We start from the raw sequence: 15,039 nt of genomic DNA on the forward strand, positions 1-15,039 counted from the left end.
CAATCTCCTCAGCCTCTCCTCATAATCCAAACCCCTCATCTCCGGTATCAACCTGGTGAACCTTCTCTGCACTCCCTCCAATGCCAATATATCCTTCCTCATATAAGGGGACCAATACTGCACACAGTATTCCAGCTGCGGCCTCACCAATGCCCTGTACAGGTGCATCAAGACATCCCTGCTTTTATATTCTATCCCCCTCGCAATATAGGCCAACATCCCATTTGCCTTCTTGATCACCTGTTGTACCTGCAGACTGGGCTTTTGCGTCTCATGCACAAGGACCCCCAGGTCCCTTTGCACGGTAGCATGTTTTAATTTGTTTCCATTGAGATAGTAATCCCATTTGTTATTATTTCCTCCAAAGTGTATAACCTCGCATTTCTCAACGTTATACTCCATTTGCCATATCCTCGCCCACTCACTCAGCCTGTCCAAATCTCTCTGCAGATCTTCTCCGTCCTCCACACGATTCACTTTTCCACTTATCTTTGTGTCGTCTGCAAACTTCGTTACCCTACACTCCGTCCCCTCCTCCAGATCATCTATATAAATGGTAAACAGTTGCGGCCCGAGTACCGATCCCTGCGGCACGCCACTAGTTACCTTCCTCCAACCAGAAAAACAGCCATTTATTCCGACTCTTTGCTTCCTGTCGGATAGCCAGTCCCCAATCCACTTTAACACACTACCCCCAACTCCGTGTGCCCTAATCTTCTTCAGCAGTCTTTTATGGGGCACCTTATCAAACGCCATTTGGAAATCCAAAAACACCGCATCCACCGGTTCTCCTCCATCAACCGCCCTCGTCACATCTTCATAAAAATCCAACATGTTCGTCAAGCACGACTTTCCCCTCATGAATCCATGCTGCGTCTGATTGATCGAACCATTTCTATCCAGATGCCCTGCTATCTCCTCTTTAATAATGGATTCCAGCATTTTCCCTACTACAGACGTTAAGCTGACCGGCCTATAGTTACCCGCCTTTTGTCTCCTTCCTTTTTTAAACAGCGGCGTAACATTAGCCGTTTTCCAATCAACCGGCACTACCCCAGAATGCAACGAGTTTTGATAAATAATCACTAACGCATCCACTATTACCTCTGACATTTCTTTCAATACCCTGGGATGCATTCCATCCGGACCCGGGGACTTGTCCACCTTCAGTCCCATTAGTCTACCCAGCACTGCCTCTCTGGTAACATTAATTGTATTAAGTATTTCTCCTGCTGCCAACCCTCTATCGTTAATATTTGGCAAACTATTTGTGTCCTCCACCGTGAAGACCGACACAAAAAACTTATTTAAAGACTCAGCCATATCCTCATTTCCCACTCTTAACTCCCCCCTCTCGTCCTCCAAGGGTCCAACATTCACTCTAGCCACTCTATTCCTTTTTATATATTTATAAAAACTTTTACTATCATTTTTTATATTAATTGCTAGCCTAGCTTCATAGTCTATCCTTCCTTTCTTTATCGCTTTCTTAGTCTCTCTTTGTTGTTTCTTAAATTTTTCCCAATCACCTGTTTCTCCACTATTTTTGGCCACTCTGTACGCAGCTGTTTTTATTTTAATACTCTCCTTTATTTCCTTCGTTATCCACGGCTGGTTCTCCCTTTTCTTACAATCCTTGTTTTTTGCTGGAATATATTTTTGCTGAGAACTGAAAAGGATCTCCTTAAAATTCCTCCACTGTTCCTCAGCTATCCTACCTGCCAGCCTGCTCTCCCAGTCTACCTTAGCCAATTCATCCCTCATCCTATCATATTTCCCTCTGTTCAAACAGAGGACACTGGTTTGAGACCAAACTTTCTCCTCTTCCATCTGAATCAGAAATTCGACCATATTGTGGTCACTAGACCCAAGAGGGTCCTTCACAATAAGATCCTTAATTCTACCTACCTCGTTACACAATACCAGATCCAAAATAGCTCGTTCCCTCGTCAGTTCCGTAACATGCTGTTCAAGGAAACTATCCCGACAGCATTCTAAGAACTCTTCCTCCATTCCACCCTTACCGACTTGAGTCTGCCAGTCAATGTGCATGTTGAAGTCCCCCATGATTATTGCCGTTCCGTTTTTACACGCACCCCTTATCTGCTTGTTTATAGCCCTCCCTACCTCAACATTATTATTTGGGGGCCTATATACCACACCTACTAGTGTCTTTCTCCCTCTACTATTCCTCATCTCTACCCATAACGATTCCACGTTTTGTTCCTCAGAGCCGATGTCATCCCTCAGTACTACCCTGATATTATCTCTTATTAATAGCGCGACCCCACCACCTTTTCCTTCCTGTCTATTCTTCCTAAACGCCTGATACCCCTGGATATTCATCTCCCAGTCCTGGTCACCTTTCAGCCACGTTTCTGTAATGGCCACTAGATCGTACCCACTTGTGCTGATTTGCACCATCAACTCATTCACCTTGTTCCGAATGCTTCGTGCATTCAGGCAAAGTGTCCTTATTCCAGCTTTTATCTGAACCCGCTTTGATGAGTCGCGAACACCCTCTCCCTCTACTCCCTTATCTAAATTACCGCCTTCATTCACTTGCACCCTCTCCTCTACCATTAATTTTGTAATTCCCCTTACCCCTGCATCCTCCCCCCCATCAATTAGTTCCTTGATCCTAGTCAACTCTTCTAGCTCCCCTCCCCCCAACCTATCTAGTTTAAATTCTCCCCAGTAGCCTTAGCCAACCTACCGGCCAGGATATTGGTCCCCGTGTGATTCAAGTTCCACCCGTTTTTTGTATACAGATCACCCCTGCCCCTAAAGAGGTCCCAATGGTCCAGGAACCTGAATCCCTGCCCCCTGCACCAGTCCCTCAGCCACACATTCATCCTCCACCTCACTCCATTCCTGCCCTCACCTTCCCGTGGCACAGGCAGTAATCCTGAGATTACTACCTTTGCTTTCCTCTTTCTCAGCTGTCTCCCTAATTCCCTGTACTCCCTTTTCATGACCCCTTCTCCCTTCCTACCCACATCAGCGGTACCAATATGTACTGCTACCTCAGGCTCCTCTCCCTCCCACCTCAGGATTTCCGGGACGCGACTAGCGACATCCTGGATCCCGGCCACAGGGAGGCAGACCACCATGCGAGAATCCCGCCTACCTCCGCAGAAACGCCTGTCTGTCCCCTTCACCATCGAGTCCCCGATTAATACCGCCTTCCTCCTCTTTTCCTTAGCCCTCTGAGTTACAGGGCTGGACTCCACTGCGGAGACACGGCCACTGCTGCTTCCCCCAGGCGGGCTGTCCCCCCCAGCAGTACTGACATCAACTGCCCTACCTTCATCAACACACTTAGTTACCTCCTCAAAAAATTCTATCAAATTTGTGAGGCACGACTTGCCCTTCACGAATCCGTGCTGACTATCCCGGATTAATCCACATCTTTCTAAATGGTCGTAAATCCCATCTCTAAGGACCTTTTCCATCAATTTACCAACCACCGAAGTAAGACTAACCGGTCTATAATTACCAGGGTCATTTCTATTCCCTTTCTTAAACAGAGGAACAACATTCGCCATTCTCCCGTCCTCTGGCACCATCCCCGTGGACAGCGAGGACCCAAAGATCAAAGCCAAAGGCTCTGCAATTTCATCCCTTGCCTCCCAAAGAATCCTAGGATACATTTCATCAGGCCCAGGGTACTGAGAGCTGGGGGACCGGACGGGGAGGAACAGTTTGTAGATAGCCCGACTAGAGAGGGGGCTATACTGGGAAATGAGCCCGGTCAGGTCATCAAAGTTTCGGTAGGGGAACATCTGGCAAATAGTGACCACAACTCTGTTAACTTTAGGATAGTAATGGACAAGGATGAGTGCTGTCCTACGGGCAGGGTGCTAAATTGGGGGAAGGCTGACTATAGCCGGATCAGGCAGGAATTGGTGGATGTTGATTGGGAGAGGATGTTCGAGGGTAAGTCCGCGTCTGGCATGTGGGAGTCTTTTAAGGAACTATTGATAAGGCTGCAGGATAGGCATGTGCCTGTAAAAAGGAAAGATAGGAAAGGTAGGATTCGAGAGCCGTGGATAACCAGGGAAATTGAGGATCTGATTAAAATGAAAAGGGAGGCGTACGTTAAGTCCAGGCAACTGAAAACAGATGGAGCTCTGGAGGAATACAGAGAGAGTAGGAAAGAACTCAAACGGGGAGTTAGAAGGGCAAAAAGAGGTCACGAGATTTTCTTGGCAGGCAGGATTAAGGAGAATCCTAAGGCATTCTATTCATACATTAGGAACAAAAGAGTTGTCAGGGAGAAAATCGGAACTCTCAGGGACAAAGGAGGGGAATTATGCTTAGAACCCAAGGGAATAGGGGAGATCCTAAATGAATACTTTGCATCGGTATTCACGAAGGAGAGGGACGTGTTAACCGGGAGTGTCTCAGAGGGAGGTGTTGACCCGTTAGAGAAAATCTCCATTACAAGAGAGGAAGTGTTAGGTTTTTTAGGGAACATTAAAACTGACAAAGTCCCAGGGCCTGATGGCATCTATCCTCGACTGCTCAGGGAGACGAGAGATGAAATTGCTGGGCCTCTGATGGAAATCTTTGTCGCTTCTTTGGACACGGGTGAGGTCCCTGAGGATTGGAGGATAGCGAATGTGGTCCCGTTGTTTAAGAAAGGTAGCAGGGATAACCCAGGAAATTATAGGTCGGTGAGCTTGACGTCCGTGGTAGGGACGTTGTTGGAGAGGATTCTTAGAGACAGGATGTATGTGCATTTAGAACGGAACAATCTCATTAGTGACAGACAGCATGGTTTTGTAAGAGGGAGGTCGTGCCTTACAAATTTGGTGGAGTTTTTTGAGGAAGTGACAAAAACGGTTGATGAAGGAAGGGCCGTGCATGTCGTCTATATGGATTTCAGTAAGGCATTTGACAAAGTCCCACATGGCAGGTTGGTTAAGAAGGTTAAGGCTCATGGGATACAAGGAGAAGTGGCTAGATGGGTGGAGAACTGGCTTGGCCATAGGAGACAGAGGGTAGTGGTCGAAGGGTCTTTTTCCGGCTGGAGGTCTGTGATGTTCCGCAGGGCTCTGTACTGGGACCTCTGCTATTTGTGATATATATAAATGATTTGGAAGAAGGTGTAACTGGTGTAATCAGCAAGTTTGCAGATGACACGAAGATGGCTGGACTTGCGGATAGCGAAGAGCATTGTCGGGCAATACAGCAGGATATAGATAGGCTGGAAAATTGGGCGGAGAGGTGGCAGATGGAGTTTAATCCGGATAAATGCGAGGTGATGCATTTTGGAAGAACTAATGTAGGGAGGAGTTATACAATAAATGGCAGAGTCATCAGGAGTATAGAAACACAGAGGGACCTAGGTGTGCAAGTCCACAAATCCTTGAAGGTGGCAACACAGGTGGAGAAGGTGGTGAAGAAGGCATATGGTATGCGTGCCTTTATAGGACGGGGTGTAGAGTATAAAAGCTGGAACAAAGAACAAAGAACAGTACAGCACAGGAAACAGGCCCTTCGGCCCTCCAAGCCTGTGCCGCTCCTTGGTCCAACTAGACAAATCGTTTGTATCCCTGATGGAGTCTGATGATGCAGCTGTATAGAACGCTGGTTAGGCCACATTTGGAGTACTGCGTCCAGTTCTGGTCACCGCACTACCAGAAGGACGTGGAGGCGTTAGAGAGAGTGCAGAGATGGTTTACCAGGAGGTTGCCTGGTATGGAGGGTCTTAGCTATGAGGAGAGATTGGGTAGACTGGGGTTGTTCTCCTTGGAAAGACGGAGAATGAGGGGAGATCTAATAGAGGTGTACAAGATTATGAAGGGTATAGATAGGGTGAACAGTGGGAAGCTTTTTCCCAGGTCGGAGGTGACGATCACGAGGGGTCATGGGCTCAAGCTGAGAGGGGCAAAGTATAACTCGGATATCAGAGGGACTGTTTTTACACAGAGGGTGGTGGGGGCCTGGAATGCGCTGTCAAGTAGGGTGGTGGAGGCAGGCACGCTGACATCGTTTAAGACTTACCTGGATAGTCACATGAGCAGCCTGGGAATGGAGGGATACAAACAAATAGTCTAGTTGGATCAAGGAGCGGCACAGGCTTGGAGGGCCGAAGGGCCTGTTTCCTGTGCTGTACTGTTCTTTGTTCTTTGACTTATCGACCTTCAGTTTATTCAAAACTGCCAGGACATCCTCCCTCGGAACATCTATTTCCTCCAGCCTATTAGCCTGTAACACCTTCTCTTCCTCAAAAACATGGCCCCTCTCCTTGGTGAACACTGAAGAAAAGTATTCATTCATCACCTCGCCTATCTCTACTGACTCCATACACAAGTTCCCACTACTGTCCTTGACCGGCCCTCACCTCACCCTGGTCTTTCTTTTATTTCTCACATAAGAGTAAAAAGCCTTGGGGTTTTCCTTGATCCGACCCGCCAAGGACTTCTCCTGTCCCCTCCTAGCTCTCCTAAGCCCCTTTTTCAGCTCATTCCTTGCTAACTTGTAACCCTCAATCGAGCCATCTGAACCTTGTTTCCTCATCCCTACACAAGCTTCCCTCTTCCTTTTCACAAGACATTCCACCTCTTTTGTGAACCATGGTTCCCGCACTCGGCCATTTCCTCCCTGCCTGACAGGGACATACCTATCAAGGACATCCAGTATTTGTTCCTTGAAAAAGTTCCACTTTTCATCAGTTCCTTTCTCTGACAGTTTCTGTTCCCAACTTATGCCCCCTAATTCTTGCCTAATCGCATCATAATTACCTCTCCTTGAATTGTAAACCTTGCCCTGCCGTACGGCCCTATCCCTCTCCATTGCAATAACAAAAGACACCGAATTGTGGTCACAATCTCCAAAGTGCTCTCCCACAACCAAATCGAACACTTGGCCCGGTTCATTTCCCAGTACCAAATCCAATGTGGCCTCACCTCTTGTCGGCCTATCCACATATTGTGTCAGGAAACCCTCCTGCACACACTGCACAAAAACTGCCCCATCCGAACTATTTGACCTACAAAGGTTCCAATCAATATTTGGAAAGTTAAAGTACCCCATGACAACTACCCTGTGACCCCCACACATATCCATAATCTGCTTCGCAATTTCTTCCTCCACATCTCTATTACTATTTGGGGGCCTATAGTAAACTCCTAACAACGTGACCGCTCCTTTGCTATTTCTAACCTCAGCCTATATTACCTCAGTGTGCAGATCCCCCTCGAAGTGCCTTTCCGCAGCCGTTAAACTATCCTTGATTAACAATGCCACTCCTCCACCTCTTTTACCAGCTTCCCTGCACTTAGTGAAACATCTATACCCCGGAACGTCCAACAACCATTCCTGTCCTTGTTCTACCCACGTCTCCGTAATGGCCACAACATCGTAGTCCCAAGTACCAATCCACGCCCCAAGTTCATCTACCTTGTTCCGGATGCTCCTTGCATTGAAGTAGACACACTTCAACCCACCTTCCTGTCTACCAGTACCCACCCTTGACCCTGATACCTTCCCCAATACCTCACCACCCTCACTGACTTCCGGACTACAACTCCTTTTCCCACTCCCCTGACAAATTAGTTTAAACCCCCCTGAAGAGCCGTAACAAATTTCCCTCCTGGGATATTGGTGCCCCTCTAGTTCAGGTGCACCCCGTCCTGTTTGTACAGGTCCCACCTTCCCCAGAATGTGTTCCAATTATCCACGTATCTGAAGCCCTCCCTCCTACACCATCCCTGCAACCACATGTTTAACTGCATTCTCTCCCTGTTCCTCAACTCGCTATCACGTGGCACCGGCAACGTACCAGAGATGACCACATGTTTTGTCTTGGCTCTCAGCTTCCAACCAAGCTCCAGAAATTCCTGCTTTAAATCCCCGTCCCTTCTCTTACCTATGTCATTGGTACCAATGTTTATCACGACATGTGACTGTTTCCCCTTCCCCTTCAGAATCCGGAAAACACGGTCTGAGACGTCACGGACCTTGGCATCCGGTAGGCAACATACCATCCGCGAGTCTCTTTTGCTGCCACAGAACCTCCTATCTATCCCTCTAACTAACGAGTCCCCAATAACTATTGCCCTCCCGCTCTGCCCCTTACCCTCCCGAGCCACAGAGATGGACACAGTGCTGGAGATCCTCTCACTGCGGCTCACCACTGGTATGTCATCCCCCTCAACCGTACCCAGAGCGGAATACTTGTTGCTAAGGGGAACGACCACCGGGGATCCCTGCACGGACTGCTTCCTCCCAGCCCCTCTCACCGTCACCCATCTGTTTTCATTCCTCGGAGTAACTGTATTCCTAAAGCTTCTGTCTATGGCCACCTCTGCGTCCCTAATGATCCTAAGTTCATCCAACTCCAGCTCCAATTCCCTAACACGGTTTTGGTGGAGCTGCAGATGGGTGCACTTCCCACAGGTGTAATCAGCAGGGACACTGTCGTCGTCCCTCACCTCAAACATAGTGCAAGAGGAACATAGCACTGCCTGCACACCCATCCCCTCTGGATACCTTGCCAGTACCAGGTAGAAAGTGCAAAAATGAATTAAACTCACCCCTGCTCGCCCTTTCTGCCTAAGCCCTGTGAGCCAAAGCCTTATAGCTCACACTCTGCTTCCCACGCACTCCCTGTGAGCCAAAGCCTTATAGCTCACACTCTGCTTCCCACGCACTCCACTGCCCGCTCCCGGCGCTGCCCGCTGTATACTGCAGCCTACCTTTTATACTTCGCGCGCTTAAAAAACCCTTCCCAGACTCCTTAGCAGCCCACTTCCAGTTTTCACTTTAAACTTAAAATACTGCTGCAAAAGTAAAGGCCAAAATAAAACACACACTAGCTGACTAATTAAATAAATAAACAATTCAATTAATCTCTCACCAGCACTGCTGCCTCCAATCACTCCCACTCAGCTTGCTCCAGTGGAACAATGCTTCATTAAGGAACTCGCCCACTCCCTATGGCTCCACGCATAACCTCCCTCCATTGTTCTTCAGTAGGCCTGCTCTTTCCCATACACCCCTCTTGCGCCTAATAGATGCATAAAAAGCCTTGGAATTCTTCTTGACCCTGTTTGCTAAAGACATCCCACAACCCACATTCCACATGTTCTTCGAAAATGTGACTAAACACATTGACGAAGGGAAGGCGGTAGATGTGGTTTATATGGATTTTAGCAAGGCGTTTGATAAGGTCCCCCATGCAAGGCTTCGAGAAAAAGTGAGAGGGCATGGGATCCAAGGGGCTGCTGCCCTGTGGATCCAGAACTGGCTTTCCCAAAGGAGGCAGAGAGTGGGTATAGATGGGTCTTTTACTAAATGGAGGTCGGTCACCAGTGGTGTGCCCCAGGGATCTGTTCTGGGACCCTTGATGTTTGTCATTTTCATAAATGACCTGGATGAGGAAGTGGAGGGATGGGTTGGTAAGTTTGCCAACGACACGAAGGTTGGTGGGGTTGTGGATAGTCTGGAGGGATGTCAGAAGTTACAGAGGGACATAGGTAGGATGCAAGACTGGGCGGAGAAGTGGCAGATGGACTTCAACCCAGATAAATGCGTAGTGGTCCATTTTGGCAGGTCAAATGGGATGAAGGAGTACAATATTAAGGGAAAGACTCTTAGTACTGTAGAGGATCAGAAGGACCTTGGGGTCCGGGTCCATAGGACTCTAAAATCAGCCCCGCAGGTGGAGGAGGTGGTTCAGAAGGCGTATGGTGTGCTGGCCTTTATCAATCGATGGATTGAGTTTCGGAGTCCGGGGATAATGATGCAGCTATATAAGACCCTCGTCAGATCCCACTTGGAGTACTGTGCTCAGTTCTGGTCGCCTCATTACAGGATGGATGTGGAAAAGATTGAAAGGGTGCAGAGGTGATTTACAAGGATGTTACCTGGATTGAGTGGCATGCCTTATGAGGATAGGCTGAGGGAGCTCGCTCTTTCCTCCTTGGAGAGACGAAGGATGAGAGGAGACCTAATAGAGGTGTATAAGATGTTGAGAGGCATAGATTGGGTGGACTATCGGAGGCTTTTTCCCAGGGTGGAAATGGCTGCTACGAGAGGACACAGGTTTAAGGTGCTGGGGGGTAGGTACAGGGGAAATGTGAGGGGGAAGTTTTTCACACAGAGGGTGGTGGGTGAGTGGAATCGGCTGCCGTCAGTGGTGGTGGAGGCAAACTCAATAGGATCTTTTAAGAGACTCCTGGATGAGTACATGGGATTTAATAGGATGGAGGGTTATAGGTAGGCCTAGAAGGTAGGGATATGTTTGGCACAACTTGTGGGGCGAAGGGCCTGTTTGTGCTGTAGTTTTTCTCTGTTTCTATGTTTCTTAACCCCTTTTAGCCCTCCTAATTTCGCGTGACATCATGACAGTACAGGTACTTTTGTCGTGTTGAATTGAGGAATTTCAGGATGTCCCACATGCAGCCAGCTACACCACGTCATTGTGAAAGGTTGCCCCAAGTCCTCAAAGGAATTTCCCACGAATTCTGCATGTCCTTCTCTGAGAGAGAGGAGTTAACTGTACAAGACAAACTGATACTGCGTGGCCTGTGATTCGCCATCCCCATCTCGCTCGAGGTACGACACCCAGGAACTCCACACAGGGCACTTGGGATGGAAGTAACCAGATACGGGGCAGAAGAATCCCTGAACTGGACCCATGGCTAACATGGGGAGGGCAGTATCCAGATGGTAAAAGCCATGACCCACAGCCAATAGCCATGTGGTCTGCTCTGAGGGCACTCATACTGATCAAACCATGTCACTAACTGCAGGTACCTGGACGGCACATCAACCATCATCAACCACCACGTTACCCCAGACACCCAGCTGGCAATCTTGGCCCCCTATTGCCAATGGAAATGGAGGCCCCCCCAGAAGGCGAAACAGCCAGTTCTACAGCCACTGGATACACTAAAAAGACACCTGATGCCATCCACACTGAATTCACCATCTCACGGTCATAGGCAACTGGCACAGTCACACACAGTAAGAAGTCTCACAACACCAGGTTAAAGTCCAACAGGTTTATTTGGTAGCAAATACCATAAGCTTTCGGAGCAATGCTCCTTCGTCAGATGGAGTGGATATCAGTTCTCAAACAGGGCACAGACACAGAAATCAAATTACAGAATACTGTGTGTCGTGAAGGCCACCTTGGAGAACGCTTACCTGAAGATCCAAGGCTGAATGCCCGTGACTGCTGAAGTGCTCCCCCACAGGAAGAGAACAGTCTTGCAAGAAAGGATGTCCCGAGGCATGGTACATTGGGGAAACCATGCAGACGCTACGACAACGGATGAATGAACACCGCTCGACAATCACCAGGCAAGACTGTTCTCTTCCTGTGGGGGAGCACTTCAGCAGTCACGGGCATTCAGCCTTGGATCTTCAGGTAAGCGTTCTTCAAGGTGGCCTTCACGACACACGACAGCGCAGAGTCACTGAGCAGAAACTGATAGCCAAGTTCCGCACACATGAGGACGGCCTAAACCGGGATGTTGGATTTATGTCACATTATCAGTAACCCCCACAGCTTGACTCCTGGACTTGCACAATTTCACAAGCTGTACTGTCTGGAGACAATACACATCTCTTTAACCTGTGTTGAATGCTCCCTCCACCCACATTGTCTGTGCATTTAAGACCTGGCTGGCTGTAGAGATTTGCATTCTAATCAGTATTCTGTAATTTGATTTCTGTGTCTGTGCCCTGTTTGAGATCAGAGACCACTCCATCTGACGAAGGAGCATTGCTCCGAAAGCTTATGGTATTTGCTACCAAATAAGCCTGTTGGACTTTAACCTGGTGTTGTGAGACTTCTTACTGTGTTTACCCCAGTCCAACACCGGCATCTCCACATCATGACAGTCACGCACACCCAGGGCACCTGAATAAACCAGAAACAGGACAATCTGATTTACTCGTCTACAAATGAACTTTGTTTTTTAAAGGGGGATGAGGTGGAAGAGAAGTGATGGGCTATACAGCAACAGCAGCCCAGGCTGCATTTTGCACAATATAAATAGTTGTGTGTTGTTAACCTGTTTAACCGGGGATTCTGGGAATAGTTTACACCTCACGCCTGTCCACTTACATTATTACACCTCGGTACCACCAGTTATCCCAAATTAAATGGGGAAGATGTGGACCAGGTGGTCACACGGCCAATGGGACGATCGGGGCACAAAAGAGCTCACGTACTGGGGGCATGGGAGTCCTCCTGGGCCGTGGACAGACACACAGCAGCTCAGTGTTGGCGAGTCGCTGGTCATTAGTTACTGCAATGCAGTACATTAGACACCCATCACTAGCGCTCTCTCTACTCCTCTGCCCCGTGCGCCAATCTCCCCCTGCCCCGCGCGCCAATCTCCCCCTACCCCGTGCGCCAATCTCCCCCTACCCCGTGCGCCAATCTCCCCCTGCCCCGCGCGCCAATCTCTCTCTGCCCCACGCACCAATCTCTCTCTGCCCCGCGCACCAATCTCTCTCTGCCCCGCGCGCCAATCTCTCTCTGCCCCACGTGCCAATCTCTCTCTGCCCCGCGCGCCAATCTCTCTCTGCCCCACGTGCCAATCTCCCCCTGCCCCGCGCGCCAATCTCTCTCTGCCCCACGTGCCAATCTCTCTCTGCCCCACGCGCCAATCTCTCTCTGCCCCACGTGCCAATCTCTCTCTGCCCCACGCACCAATCTCCCCCTGCCCCGCGCACCAATCTCCCCCTGCCCCGCGCGCCAATCTCTCTCTGCCCCACGTGCCAATCTCTCTCTGCCCCACGCACCAATCTCCCCCTGCCCCGCGCGCCAATCTCTCTCTGCCCCACGTGCCAATCTCTCTCTGCCCCACGTGCCAATCTCTCTCTGCCCCACGCGCCAATCTCTCTCTGCCCCACGCACCAATCTCCCCCTGCCCCGCGCACCAATCTCCCCCTGCCCCGCGCTCCAATCTCCCCCTGCCCCACGCACCAATCTCTCTCTGCCCCACGCACCAATCTCCCCCTGCCCCGCGCGCCAATCTCTCTCTGCCCCACGTGCCAATCTCTCTCTGCCCCACGCACCAATCTCCCCCTGCCCCGCGCGCCAATCTCTCTCTGCCCCACGTGCCAATCTCTCTCTGCCCCACGCACCAATCTCTCTCTGCCCCACGCACCAATCTCCCCCTGCCCCGCGCGCCAATCTCTCTCTGCCCCACGTGCCAATCTCTCTCTGCCCCACGTGCCAATCTCTCTCTGCCCCACGCACCAATCTCCCCCTGCCCCGCGCACCAATCTCCCCCTGCCCCGCGCTCCAATCTCCCCCTGCCCCACGCACCAATCTCTCTCTGCCCCACGCACCAATCTCCCCCTGCCCCGCGCGCCAATCTCTCTCTGCCCCACGCACCAATCTCTCTCTGCCCCACGCACCAATCTCCCCCTGCCCCGCGCGCCAATCTCTCTCTGCCCCACGTGCCAATCTCTCTCTGCCCCACGCGCCAATCTCTCTCTGCCCCGCGTGCCAATCTCTCTCTGCCCCACGCGCCAATCTCTCTCTGCCCCACGTGCCAATCTCTCTCTGCCCCACGCACCAATCTCCCCCTGCCCCGCGCACCAATCTCCCCCTGCCCCGCGCGCCAATCTCTCTCTGCCCCGCGCGCCAATCTCTCTCTGCCCCACGCACCAATCTCCCCCTGCCCCGCGCGCCAATCTCTCTCTGCCCCGCGCGCCAATCTCTCTCTGCCCCGCGCGCCAATCTCTCTCTGCCCCGCGCGCCAATCTCTCTCTGCCCCACGTGCCAATCTCTCTCTGCCCCGCGCACCAATCTCCCCCTGCCCCGCGCTCCAATCTCCCCCTGCCCCGCGCGCCAATCTCTCTCTGCCCCACGCACCAATCTCTCTCTGCCCCACGCACCAATCTCTCTCTGCCCCACGCACCAATCTCCCCCTGCCCCGCGCGCCAATCTCTCTCTGCCCCGCACGCCAATCTTCTGCCCCGCACGCCAATCTTCTGCCCCACGCACCAATCTCCCCCTGCCCCGCGCTCCAATCTCCCCCTGCCCCGCGCGCCAATCTCTCTCTGCCCCACGTGCCAATCTCTCTCTGCCCCGTGCACCAATCTCTCTCTGCCCCGCGCGCCAATCTCTCTCTGCCCCGCACGCCAATCTTCTGCCCCGCGCGCCAATCTCTCTCTGCCCCACGTGCCAATCTCTCTCTGCCCTGCGTGCCAATCTCCCCCTGCCCACGCCCACCAATCTCCCTCTCTCTGTCTCTGTCTCTCTCTCCAGGCGGCACAGTAATTAGCACTGCTACCTCACAGCGCCAGAGACCCGGGTTCGATTCCCGGCTTGGGTCACTGTCTGAGTGCGGAGTTTGCGCACTCTCCCTGTGTTTGCATGGGTTTCTTCCAGGTGCTCCAGTTTCATAGAAACATAGAAAAGCTACAGCACAAAACAGGCGCTTCGGCCCCACAAGTTGTGCCGAACATATCCCTACCTTTTACGCCGACCTATAACCCTCCATCCTATTAAGTCCCATGTACTCATCCAGGAGTCTCTTAAAAGACCCTATTGAGTTTGCCTCCACCACCACTGACGGAACGCGATTCCACTCACCCACCACCCTCTGTGTGAAAAACTTCCCCCTCACATTTCCCCTGTACCTACCCCCCAGCACCTTAAACCTGTGTCCTCTCATAGCAGCCATTTCCACCCTGGGAAAAAGCCTCTGAGAGTCCACCCGATCTATGCCTCTCAACATCTTATATACCTCTATTAGGTCTCCTCTCATCCTACGTCTCTCCAAGGAGAAAAGACCGAGCTCCCTCAGCCTATCCTCATAAGGCATGCCACTCAATCCAGGCAACATCCTTGTAAATCGCCTCTGCACCCTTTCAATCTTTTCCACATCCTTCCTCCTACAGTCTGAAAGACATGCTGGTTAGTGTGCATTGGCCGGGCTAAATTCTCCTTCAGTGTACCCAAACAGGCACCAGAGTGTGGTGACAGGGATTTTCACAGTAACTTCATTGCAGTGTTAATGTAAGCCTACTTGCGACTAATAAATAAACTTTGCTTTA

At 50.8% G+C, this 15,039-nt stretch overlaps 1 protein-coding gene across 1 annotated transcript in view; it reads right to left on the reverse strand.

Annotated features, from left to right (window-relative positions):
* Positions 1-15,039, reverse strand: part of LOC144485729 (SCO-spondin-like) — a 449,590-nt gene that overhangs the window by 257,293 nt on the left and 177,258 nt on the right. The gene's annotated exons all lie outside the window — the stretch shown is intronic.

Source organism: Mustelus asterias, unplaced genomic scaffold (assembly GCF_964213995.1).
Source record: "Mustelus asterias unplaced genomic scaffold, sMusAst1.hap1.1 HAP1_SCAFFOLD_212, whole genome shotgun sequence".
Classification (NCBI taxonomy): Eukaryota; Metazoa; Chordata; class Chondrichthyes; order Carcharhiniformes; family Triakidae; genus Mustelus; species Mustelus asterias.